The 12,168-nt window shown below is 37.7% G+C and overlaps 1 protein-coding gene across 1 annotated transcript in view; it reads right to left on the bottom strand.

Moving 5' to 3' along the window:
- The window catches only part of LOC149081287 (uncharacterized), a 55,419-nt gene that overhangs the window by 31,719 nt on the left and 11,532 nt on the right, over window positions 1-12,168 (bottom strand). The gene's annotated exons all lie outside the window — the stretch shown is intronic.

The raw sequence follows: 12,168 nt of genomic DNA, 5'->3' as shown, positions 1-12,168 counted from the left end.
TAATTGGTTGCAAAATGTTCAATCCTTCCATTTTTTTAGCTCTAAAACTTTAATCCCCCCCCCCATAAGCTAAAATCTCGCATCTTTTTCATTCAGCCATAGTGAGGTGTTAGAATGGAACTGTCTAATATATATCATGAAATTACGATACTCTTTTTTAATGTACAATACGTTTCATAGATCCCTTGAGAAAGACATTTGTATCTGGTCAACTGAAAAAAAAAACTGATCAAGAAATGATTGAAAGGTTTTTTTTTTTTTGTATACATTCACTTCCACAATAGGAAGGCCATTGCAAAAGAAGTTCCACGCGTACATGAATCACAGCGAATACTACGGACTGATTGCGACGTTAAGTATGGAAATGTTTGTCAACAAGGGAGGGAGAAGAGAGCTTCTTCTAGCCTCCTACATGGTCTTGAGGGCGGATAAAGATACCTTACAGGAAAAAAAATGAGTTCGGCTATATCTTAGTTTCAGAATGCTAAAAAAGATATCCGTTGGGAAAAACATTGACAATATTATCCGAAGTCCCGATAACTACAAACGAATTTTTTCCCATGTTATGATATTGGTCCGTTCCGTTCTTAGGAAAAGTGATACCAATACGTGAATGATGTCATTATCCATGATTTTAATGAGTAGCGTTTCGACTGTAATAAATGAGTCGCACACATTCAGCTTCTATATACGCATATGGTTGATGGAAATGTACCGTAATGTTTAAAGAAGCATCTACGTAAGATCAATATTTGCATTTTCGGAGGAGGGGGAAAAATAGCATTAACAGGACATCTATAGTGAATTTCACGGGTAAAACACAAAATCCAGAAGAAGAAAAAAAAACGAAAATTATATACATATATATGGTGTAATTCACCAATAATGTTGAGTTAACTGAGAAATAAGATGATTACAAAACAGATGTATTTAAAAAACAAAAAATAATCTCCCAAGGTTACGAAAAATATCTTTTCTAAGGAAAAAAAAAACTTCGAGGCCCGAATGCGAGTTGGTCTCTCGTTTGAGAAAGTCCCTCCAGCAAAGAGCAGGCAAACCTTCATCACGATGCTAACGGAAACGCGAAAAACACTTTCACTTCCAACATGGAAGCCAGGTGGCAGCACTTCTTGAACACTGAACCGGCATAACTCTCTTACAGCACGAATATGTCGATGCCACCCCTGTAATCTGGAAGCACTATAAATTATCTGAACCAAAAAAAAGTACAAAGCTATACAGAAAACACACTAAATACAAACTATAATTGTCAATGAATTTGCGCCATCTATTTTAAATAGTAGCTGAACTTGCATGTTTTATGACTGGAGTCATTTAATACCCCTAATGAGCATATTTATCATCAAATATTCATTCATACTAAACATTAATAAAAAAAAAATTAAAATTAAATTATATTTCGCTTTTAAGTTTTCTATTCATTTTTCAGAAAGATTGTTATAAATATAAAATTAAACTCTCACGAAGCTTCCCATTTACTTGAATTAAACATATTCATAGCGCAGTCGTCCCTCGATATATTCACGGGGGTGACAGGAGCCATTAACTAATTTTATTAGACGTCTCATTTATGTCTGCTTAGCTCGCCGCCCTTCACCGTTGGATCCTAAGCCAACCCATAGGATCCTGTGTTACACACTTTGCTTCTACCGCCTTCTGGACCATTCCACCAGGGACGATATTGCCCACTCTGGGAAACATTGGTGTAAATCTATCCAGGAAAGCTGTTTTTCTTAATTCGAGCTTTTCTATTGTTCACACAGACACACAAAATATTGGGAGATGTGAATTATTCTTTCTCTGCGATGTTTGCGGATTTTCAGATTTAATAATGATGGTTATAGCATGCAAGTTAAGTAGCCTACTTTTTTATTCCCCCCATATGACGTGACATGACCAGATTCACCCCACCTCAACATCTTTTGCAAGATATCGAGGGATTTAACCCACCCCCCCCCAAAAAACATCACTTTTTTCTACGTGGAAGGTGTGTAGATCCAGGACTGTATAGTAGCAGGTGTAGTTACAGCAATGGCTGATCGAATTTCAAGTTTTTTTTCTTGATACATCTGTTGCGGGCAAAACAATATATATATATATATATATATACACATATACATACATATATATATATATATATATACGTGTGTGTATGTGTGTAATTTGCATATTTGTAGGACTGTTCGTGGCGCTGTTGCAATCTATACATTCACCTCTTCGTGGTGTGAATACGCTTTTCCACTTACGAAGCAGCTGGCTGCCTTAACATGTTAGCAAAATAATAAAAAATTTAAATCGAGTTAACTGAAATAATGTTTCATATACTAATGTTTAAATAAATGTCAAAATTAAATTCTGATCACGTTGTTAATTCTTGATTGCAAATATTTTCGTGATGGAGTCGGATATTTGCTGAATAGATAGATTACAATAATTTAGTTACGACCATCAAGTTATACTGGTGATTGTTAAACATCAGACTGCAAGATCCATTAATTCCGTAGTACTGTAACGGGAAAATACAGCAATGAAGATAATCATTGTGAATATTTCGAATTTTTCTTTCAAGTTTTTCACTTTCAGAAACATTTAGAAAAACCAGCCTTTTAGAACCACTTCCAGAAACACTAAAAAACCTATAGGAGGGATTTTTAAAACGTTTATTTAACACACACAATTTATATTTCGTTCCGAAACAAGAATTAGCAATGCAACGGTGTTTTTCAGAAAACTGCGAAAAAGACCGAGAATAAGGCCGGTATTACACTATAAAAGTTTGGTAAAAGTCCTTTTATAAAACTTGAAAAATGAAGCCAATAAGGCCACCGGTTGCATTTTCTAGAATGTAACCAATAACCTTATTGGTTAGATTTTTCAAGTTTTATAAAATGGATTTTATCAAACTTTTATAGTGTAATACCGGCCTAAGAAAGCCGTGAATGCCGAGGGCCGACTGACTGTACATACAAAAATCAGTGTTTTATATTAAATTCGTATTTATTATGACACATAAAGAAAAAGTGCCATTTCACATACCTAGTTTCATTTCTTTCAATTCTGCCATTTTTCTTACGCAAGAGGACTTAGAACAAATATATTTCCATAAATGAGTCATTCAACTCCTGTATGCACATATGGTTCTTGGAAATAATGTAATGTTTAAAGAAAAATCTACTTAATATCAATATTTGTATTCTCGGGGAGGAGGAGAAAAAAATAATATTAACAAAACATCTTTAGTGGATTCTTACAGATAAAACACTCAATTCAGAAAGAAAAAGAAGAAAAAAGTTATGTAATTCACCAATAATGTTGAGTTAACTCAAAAAAAAAAAAATTATAGAATATATTGAAAAAGAAAAACTCTTCCAAGGTTGCGAACAATATCTTATCTTATAAGAAAAAAAAACACGTACATTCTTTTAGCATTTTTCTTTTTCTTGGTTGTGGTGCTTCTACTACGTTATGCTATAAAATTAAGGGAGAACACGCAATTTTTTTTCCTCTCATCCACATCTTTTTTTTTTTTTTGCCTAGGTATAATCAGTATGTACTACCAGTGGTTGTTCGGCTGTGGCCAAAACAGCATACAAATGCACAATAATACAGGAAATATAAGAGGCATTTTGAAGAGTCATGTAACAACAAGAAGAGAAAGAACTTAAATAAATTGACCTTGAAGGACGACGTAAATGCTTCGCCATATAACGACCTTTTCTTTCTTTTTTTAAAGAGAGAATTGAGTCATCAGAAGACGATCGGAGTGTGACATAGTTCACGCGCACGAATTTTATGCCTTACATTCGTGATATTTTTCCAGGCCGATTCATCACACACACACACAAGCAGAAAAATATTTTATAATTTTTTAAAATTTAAGAATTTTTCGGATGCTTTCTGTCATTGAGTTTCAAAAGTATGTACCTTCGGAAGCATTTTTGAAACCTCGCTGCAACGATTCTCGATATAACGATGAGTTCCCCTCTGCAACGATATTTTTAGAAATCTTTGGAATCACCTACAGTATAATATTAAACTCCTCTCAAAGCAAAGATATCCTTCACTACGATAAACCCCTCTATAACGATATTTTTGATGGTATTTTGAAACCACTACTACGATATATGCAGTCGAATCCAGTTTTAACGAATACCGTTATAGCGAAAATTCCGTTGTAACGAACACTTTTCTAAACCCCCAGATAAGATTGCATAGGAACAATGGAATTCCTTTATAGTGAAATTTAATTATAACGAAACGATTTCTCCGGTCTATTGGTGTTCGTTATAACGGAATTCGACTGTATATATTGATAAATGTACACAATGAACATTATGAAAGTTAAAAATTTGTCGAAACTCACCAATACCAGCGCCATAGGCAGCTGTAACATGCAGTGTAGTGGAAAAACATTGTTAAAATACCATGTTTTATAAAAAAAATTAATTATGTGAACTGGAAAGGAAAAAAAAAACTGAAAATTTCAAAAGAAAAAATAGAATTCAAAAATGAAAAACTCAAAAAAGAATTCAAAAATGAAAAAGTTATAGCCAATGTCTAGGGCTCTCATCAGGGGGAACACCCTGACATTGGCTTAATACAGAACGTTTCTGAGAGCATATTCTGGCATTCATAGCCTAAATAGATGCTCGATCCCCCAACGTTCTGCTGAAGTATAATTGAGTTTAAAAATCAAAATAGAAGCAAAAACAAATGTTTTCTTGTCAAGTAGGAAAGAAGCAAAGAAGCAGTCAATATAAAAATATATAAAATAGATGCAGACGGTGCAAGTACATATCATGTGTTAGTCCTACGCCGGTTGTGTTCAAAGTGAACAGTTATAGTTACTGGTGTCAGGAGAAAGTATAAGTCCAAGGTGTAAAGAGGAAACCCGTTGCATATTAAGAATTTTTTCAGATTATTTAATGCATTTTGAAAATCGCTGGCATTATTACAAATATTTTTGCTGCGAGAAACTTGAGAAAATACAATATATTTGAAAACCTTTTTTCGCTGATATTTGAATTGTGATTGGTTAGACAATTGACTTTAAAGTCTTTTCTTTTGTCGTGGATTAGTTTTTTTTTAAAGATTTAATGTGTGCTAGGATATAGACTTGCTGGCTGATTTCTATCCTAGCACATTAAATCTTAAAAAAACTACTTCCTATCTCCGATGAGGGTACCGTAAAATCACTGCGTTATCACACCGAGATTCTTCTGGGTCACGTCCACCTTTTCCGCAATACAGTTGGTCCAGACTTTCGGTTCATGGATCACAGTTCCAGTCCGCATAAGACAGATAAAGTTGATGACACATTAGAAAGTGAAGATATTGAGCGCATGCCATGGCCTGCATATTCGCCGGACCTAAATCCCATAGAGGCCCATCTGGGATGATGAAATCGGCATACGTGTCGCTCAAAAGACATATAACCCTTCTTGAACCATACAGAACTCAAAATCGCCTTGAAGGACGAATGACACAAATCTCTCAAGCTCTACTCAACAATGTGGTGGACAGTATGTACAACAGATGCAAAGTGTGCATAAGTGTCCGCAGGGGCGTAGCCAGAAATTTCGTTCGTGGGGGGGGACCACTTTCATTTTGGGGGGGGGACCAAAGTGACAGAACAATGGATTTGGCCATCTTTTTCCCTTTTTTCGGTCATTTTCTCACATTTCGGGGGGGGGGGGGACCAGACCCCCAAGTCCCCCCCCCCTCGCTACGCCCTTGAGTGTCCGTGGAGGTCACACCCCTCATACTGAAGAACTCATATCGTTCCTTATTTCCAGCATCACGAACAATCATTTTTGTAACTGTTTGCAATTGCTGTGAGGACATTTTTTTTCTTTTGCTTATATTTATTTGCCATGTGGCGATATCTGTTCCATTTTGTATAACAGAGGTACTTCAGGATGTCTATTAAACATGTGTCAAGTTTTAGTACTTTAAAAGATGTCTGTCATTAGGTATGGCAAAAAATGACATTGCTTCTTAGCAATCGTCAAGCAGTATATAGTCCTTGATAAATTTGCGCCATCTATTGCAAACTAATAGCTTTACTTGGATGGTTAATGGCAGGAATTTTTTGAGAATATCACTAATCAGCGTAATTGTGTAAGTGTCCCTAAATATTCAGTCATACTAAACATTAATGGAAAAAAAATGAAATTATGTTTTCAATCTCAAGTTTTGTACCATTAATTTTTAAGTAAGATTATAACTAATATGTAATTAAATTTTTCTGAAATCATAGATGTACTTTGTAAAAATTAACGATGTGGCGGATAGTGAATCTTCAAATTATGAACTGAGCTGTTAGACAAGCCGTTTAAGAGAAAAGAGTCATTTCATATATACTCGATTACCCACGGTTACAATTTACTACCTCTGGGGTAATCGAGTATATATGAAATGACTCTTTTCTCTTAAACGACTTGTCTAACAGCTCAGTTCATATTTTGAACATTCACTATCCGCCACATCGTTAACTTTTACAACAATTGACACGTTTAAAAAGAAATACGATAAACATGTTGGGGTAAATCGAGAAGCTATCCATACTTAGAATAAGACAACCATACGTATTCTTTATGGACATTGTATAATATTTTATCATGTGTATATATTGTTTATAATTTGTGTTAATTGCATTTTTAATTGGGTTGCTGTATTTTTGAAATATATGACATCCATATTTTTATAGGCATCTTTTTCTCAGCCACCTCGTTGGGCATTTTGCCTGTTGTGGCGTTGTATTTCGGCTAGGGTTACCGATCCACTCAAAGTAAAGGGCAATTAGAGGAATGACGCGGTCGCTTGGGCAACTTACTGGACTCTCATCATCACTAGTATCTAGGTACGTACCCCGTTGGCGACACTGTGGTGGTTGGCTAAAGTTGGTTTTACAATTTCATAGCGTGAATGCGAGCCGGTCCCTCATTTGAAAAAGCCTCCGCACAGAGCAGACAGACCCACAACACGATGCTTACATAACACAAAATTCAAGCATTTTCACTTCAAAATATGGAAGCCAGGTGGCAGCTTCAGTAGAGCACGGATATCTCTGACACCATTAATCCTTTAGAGCCACACAAACATTGAGAACGCACATTAGTAGTAGCCGATTCAAACCCGTGGCTTATTCGATAAATTTTCTTCCAGGCGTCCTAACTTCGAGGAATTCTAAATAATTTTATGAAGACTACTTTTTTTTCCACATAGTTATGTAAAAAAAAATGTTTTTAACTACTAGATATAATATCGACGGTCCAGTTCGAAAAGGCAACAATTCAGAAAATTGCATTTTTGAGTTGAGCACGTCATGAGAACGGTGAAAAGTGTCTCAACATATTGCAAAACAGCAACGACTCCCAACTCTGCGTATACAACTCTACTGCAATTATATCCGAGTTGATTCAGCACCTCCTAGAGATAGAAGGCCTCCGCACTCAGGTTGTGACGTCAGTAAGTACATAGTCCATTTTCCCTCAGAATATTCAGGGGAAAAAAATTCCCTGCTCGTGCCAGTATCATCGTTGTGAGGAAAAGAAATGATCTCGGGCTCAGAATTGGCGATTTCTATGCCCCACATGCAATCAATATCAGTATTTGTGAGCCAATCGGGAAGATTCTACGCCAAAATAAGAAGAAACGAAATAGGATGCTGTGTTTCAAAATGTGGCAAACTTGCTAGGTAGTCTGAATGACGTTTGTGGCAAACAGTGCAGAGGCCTTCTATCTCTAGGAGGTGCTGGTTGATTCCCATTCAGTTCCATACAAAGTGAATCTTTAAAATGCAGATAGCTCAAAATATAGAATTTTGACTTGTTGTCTTTTTGAACTGGGCCATCGATATCAAATGCGTTTCATCATTCACACGTCGTATTATAAAACTCTCAAAGAGAACTTGATGGGTAAGAAAAACATGCAAAACTTAATTTTATACAAATTTTAGTAGCCTACTTATTTTAGTTTTTTAAAATTGAGTGTGATTTATATGAAGCTGCGATTTGTTAAAAGCCATTGTGGCATTTCTACAAAAAAAAAAAAAAATTTCGTCATTTTTTCGGGATGCGGCTTATTTGTCGGAAATTAATGCTCCTTTTTTTTGATCGTGTGATCATGTAATTTCTTCCGGCAGATTTAAATGAATTTTTCCCCCTTTAATGCTTGTTCTTTTCTTTTTAAATTTTAATTAAATTTTAATTTTAAATTAAAAAAAAAATTCTTCTACAACGGTAATTCCAAAAAAAAAAAAATGACAAATTTATGGCAATGTTCTATTAAAACGATTCACAAATCGAAAAAAATTTACGAAAATCGAAAAGTAAAAACGTGTGTGTGTGTGTGTGTGTGACTCAACTATCCCTACTCTCCCCTGGTTATCCGGAAATGTTTTTGGAATGTCCTTTTAAAGTTGGTCAAATGAACGAGAATCCTTCAATATTATGAGTTTATGACCTTATCCGGGTACTCTTTAACTCTTTGCCTAGTTTATCAGGATTTCTTAACAACGGAGTAAGGGGGTTGGTGCATGCAAATTTTCTAAAAAAACGAGGGGGGGGTTTCCTATTGAAATAATTTAAAGAAATTTTATGGCACAAAGTAAGAGTAAACTTCTCCGTGATTTTTGAAAAGGCTGCACGTTGTTGAAGTTAAAATTAAAAAAAATAACTAGGAATGAAAATCCTAAATTGCTCTCTTCAAATTGCATAAATCTATTCATTGTATTTGAGAAAAAAAATTGAGCGGCTGAAGTGAATGAAAAATGTTTAAATGTACCTTAAAGTAAGGAGATTTTTCTCATAGGGAAGCATGGGGAAGCCAAGATCGTGATCCAACCCCTCCTTCTTTAAACTGTTGAACAAATGTCTTTTAAAAACTTTTCTGTCGCTATGAGTTTCTTTTTTTTTTCACCAACATTTCCCAGCTAGAGATTTCTATGCATATAGAAATGTCCTCTCCACTTGTCAATACAAGATTCATTGAGAGACTGGTTACGTGGGGGCAGTGATGAATTTTCTTCCTTGTAATCTTCATCCCTACAAATAACCAGTCTCTCAATGAATCTTGTAGAGATTTCTAGTTCAACGGAAATACATAATGAAAATAATAAAATAAAATTGTGCATTTAACTTTCTGTTTAGGTTCTCCTTGGCAATTGTGCAATACTACGCAACATTAGCCTTTATTTTTGACTACAAACATTCAATTATTAATCGGATTAAAATTAATTATTCTCATTTATCAATTGAATTTATCAATTGATATTCATTATTCAAATTGTCTATTTGAATCCCAGAACTCCATCTTCAAAAAGTGTGCTCGCTCGGGAAAGGACCCATACCTGGGCTTATTAGATCGACGTAACACGCCAGATGACTAACTGTGGTGCAGCTCAGCGCAAAGGATCTTTGGAAGACCTACACGGACGAGCCTGCCAACCACTAGCCAGCGTCTACACTCTACCGCAGATTCCTGGTCCATACAAAGTTGCTAGAAAGGCAGAATGAGATGGCTCAGTGACATAACAGAGCGTCACAAGACCTTGCGCCATTGCATCCTGGAGCTTCAGTGTGGCACCGGAACCCTCTTCACAAGAGACCGATTTGGGAAGAAGCCTGCGTAACAAAGAAGATCAGCCTGCGCACGTATGAGATCCGTACAAATGAGGGCTCCACGTTGAGAAGAAGCAGGCAATTCATTAAACCACGTGTCCAACAAGATATGGAAATCGAGCAAACAGCTCGACAGCCAGCCTGTCACCACCAAGATCCTATGACATTCCTACCTAAGATGCAAGAGCCAGAGTGCAAGCCAGAAAGAAGTGGTCCTAAATCTCCAGCAACCAAGGATGAGGTATCGCCCCAATGTCAGGCTCCAAAAACTACAGAAACAGGTAGCAGGCCCATCATCACAGACAGCCCGGGATAATGGATCTTACACGGTCACAAGAGCGGGTCGCCTAGTGAAGCCTCCATCCAGCCTCTGATAAAATTATAAGAAATTATTATTATTACTTACTCTCATAAAATTATAAGAAACTTATCGTTTTCCCCCTAAAGGAAGGAAGATGTTGAAGATGTTGTTAATTTATTATCATTATTAGTAGTATAACGAGTCGCGGAATGGCAACAGTGCAGCATTCGAATGTCGGCTCGGTTTCGATTTCATGTGTGTCTCTGCCATGGGTGGAGATAGGGGGGGGGGGAGCCGTGAGGAACATTGCCCCCCCCCAGCGTCAAAGGTGGAGTCGACTGATCTATATATGTATGTATGGGTATGTATAATGTATATATGAATTGACATCATCATCATCGTGTCCCCCCCCCCATCAATAATGACCGTGCCCCCCCCCAGACTTCCAAGTCTATCTCCGCCTATGGTCTCTGCTGGATGTTTATTAAAGATTTTGTTAGGTCCTCGTTCGTAATCGATGTAGTATCGTAACACTAAAAAAAGTACGCATCGCCATTGGGATAAACCATCAACATAACAGGATGTACTTGGTCAGGAACAGCATTCAGTAAGGATGTCTTATTCAGATACTCAATGAACACGAATTAAAGGGCCCAAAGCATGCCAAGAAGACATTCTCCAAACCATCGCATTGCCTCCACCAGCTTGAAGGGTTGTAGCAATGTATTTGGCGTCCATGTTTTCCTCCAAATCCTCACTCGCTCATCTACATTGTGTAACTGAAAAAGTGATTTATCGGACCACATAACTTGTTTCCAATCATCAACAGTGCATCCTTGTGCTCCTGAGCCGAATTCGAGACGATTTTTTTTTTCTTGTTAGCCGCAGACAGCAACGGTGTTCGAACTGGCCTTAGGCTTCCATATCCCAAACGATGCATCGTACGGCAAACAGTACGTTCAGAGATTCTTCGAGACGATCCTTGATCAAGATGTGCTGCAACTTACTGCATATACGGTTCTGTTGTCTTTTACAGGTCTGGAGACTCTTGTTCCGCCCGTGCATTCACCATTCGGTGACGACCACAAGTTGCGACCCAGTATATTGTCTGACAGTCAAGTCTGAACACTTTAACTACAGCTGCTCTCGAGCATTTCACAAATGCGGAAGTTTTGCTGATGCTCGCTCCATGGTTCCGAGCGCCCACGTTCAAAATCCGTCAAAAAAATCAAGTTTTTCCCCATATTTCCACTAACATGAAGAGATGGCATTTTTTCGGCCTGAAATATACTGAGAAATTGAATTTTCTGGATGTTAATGCCGAAACTGATATTTGGAAAGAAAAGTGATTTGCCTCCTCTGGGAATCGAACCCCGGTCCCCCTTCCCGCATACCGGGAAAGCGCGCTAATCAATACACCAGAGACACACTTTTCAATTCCTTATAACATTCATTAGTAGCATGAAGCGCTGAGTGGAGACAGCAGCCGCCCCGGCATTAACATCCAGAAAATTCAATTTTCCAGTATATTTCAGGCCAAAAAAATACAAATACAACGCCACAACAGGCAAATTGCCCAACGAGGTGGCTGACTTAAGAACATCATGGATCCCCGAGCCCCTACCTACTACTGCTACACCACACATGCAACCCCCCCCCCCCCGCGGAACCCCCCAACGAATCGGTAAAATGCGGGAATGTGCGTGTACGTGTAGTGCAACCTGACGTATAGTTTGTTCCTGTGTAATGCTTGTTATGTGTAGTGCTGTCATCTGCCCCCAGTTTTTACTAACTATGAGTGAAGTGTTATGGTTGAATGATTTACCGTTGTAGGACTGTTGCTCTCTGTGGCGAGACTTTTTAACGGGGAGATCGGCTCGCATTTGCGCCTTGAAGTTGGGAACCACAGAAAACCAACTTCAGCCGACCACCACTGTGGGGTTCGAACCCGGATCCTCGCATCACGAGTCCGGCACTATAACCACTCGACCACCACAGCGGTGCCATCTCTTTATACAAAACGCCAACTGGGGCGAAAATTGCTGTAGTTAAGGGAGGCTGCTACGACTCCACTCAGCGCTTCACGTTACTAATGCGTGTTATAAGGAATTGAAAAGTGTGTCTCTGGTGTATTGGTTAACGCGCTTGCCCGTTATGCAAGGGGAGCCAGGTTCGATTCCCAGAGGAGGCAACTCACTTTTCTTTCCAAATATCAGTTTCGGC

Source organism: Pholcus phalangioides, unplaced genomic scaffold (assembly GCF_987345545.1).
Source record: "Pholcus phalangioides strain wild (caught in Gottingen) unplaced genomic scaffold, Ppha-v1.0 ptg000010l_1, whole genome shotgun sequence".
Classification (NCBI taxonomy): domain Eukaryota; kingdom Metazoa; phylum Arthropoda; class Arachnida; order Araneae; family Pholcidae; genus Pholcus; species Pholcus phalangioides.
The sequence above is the reverse complement of the archived record's forward strand: the minus strand, read 5'-3'. Positions and strand labels throughout refer to the sequence as shown.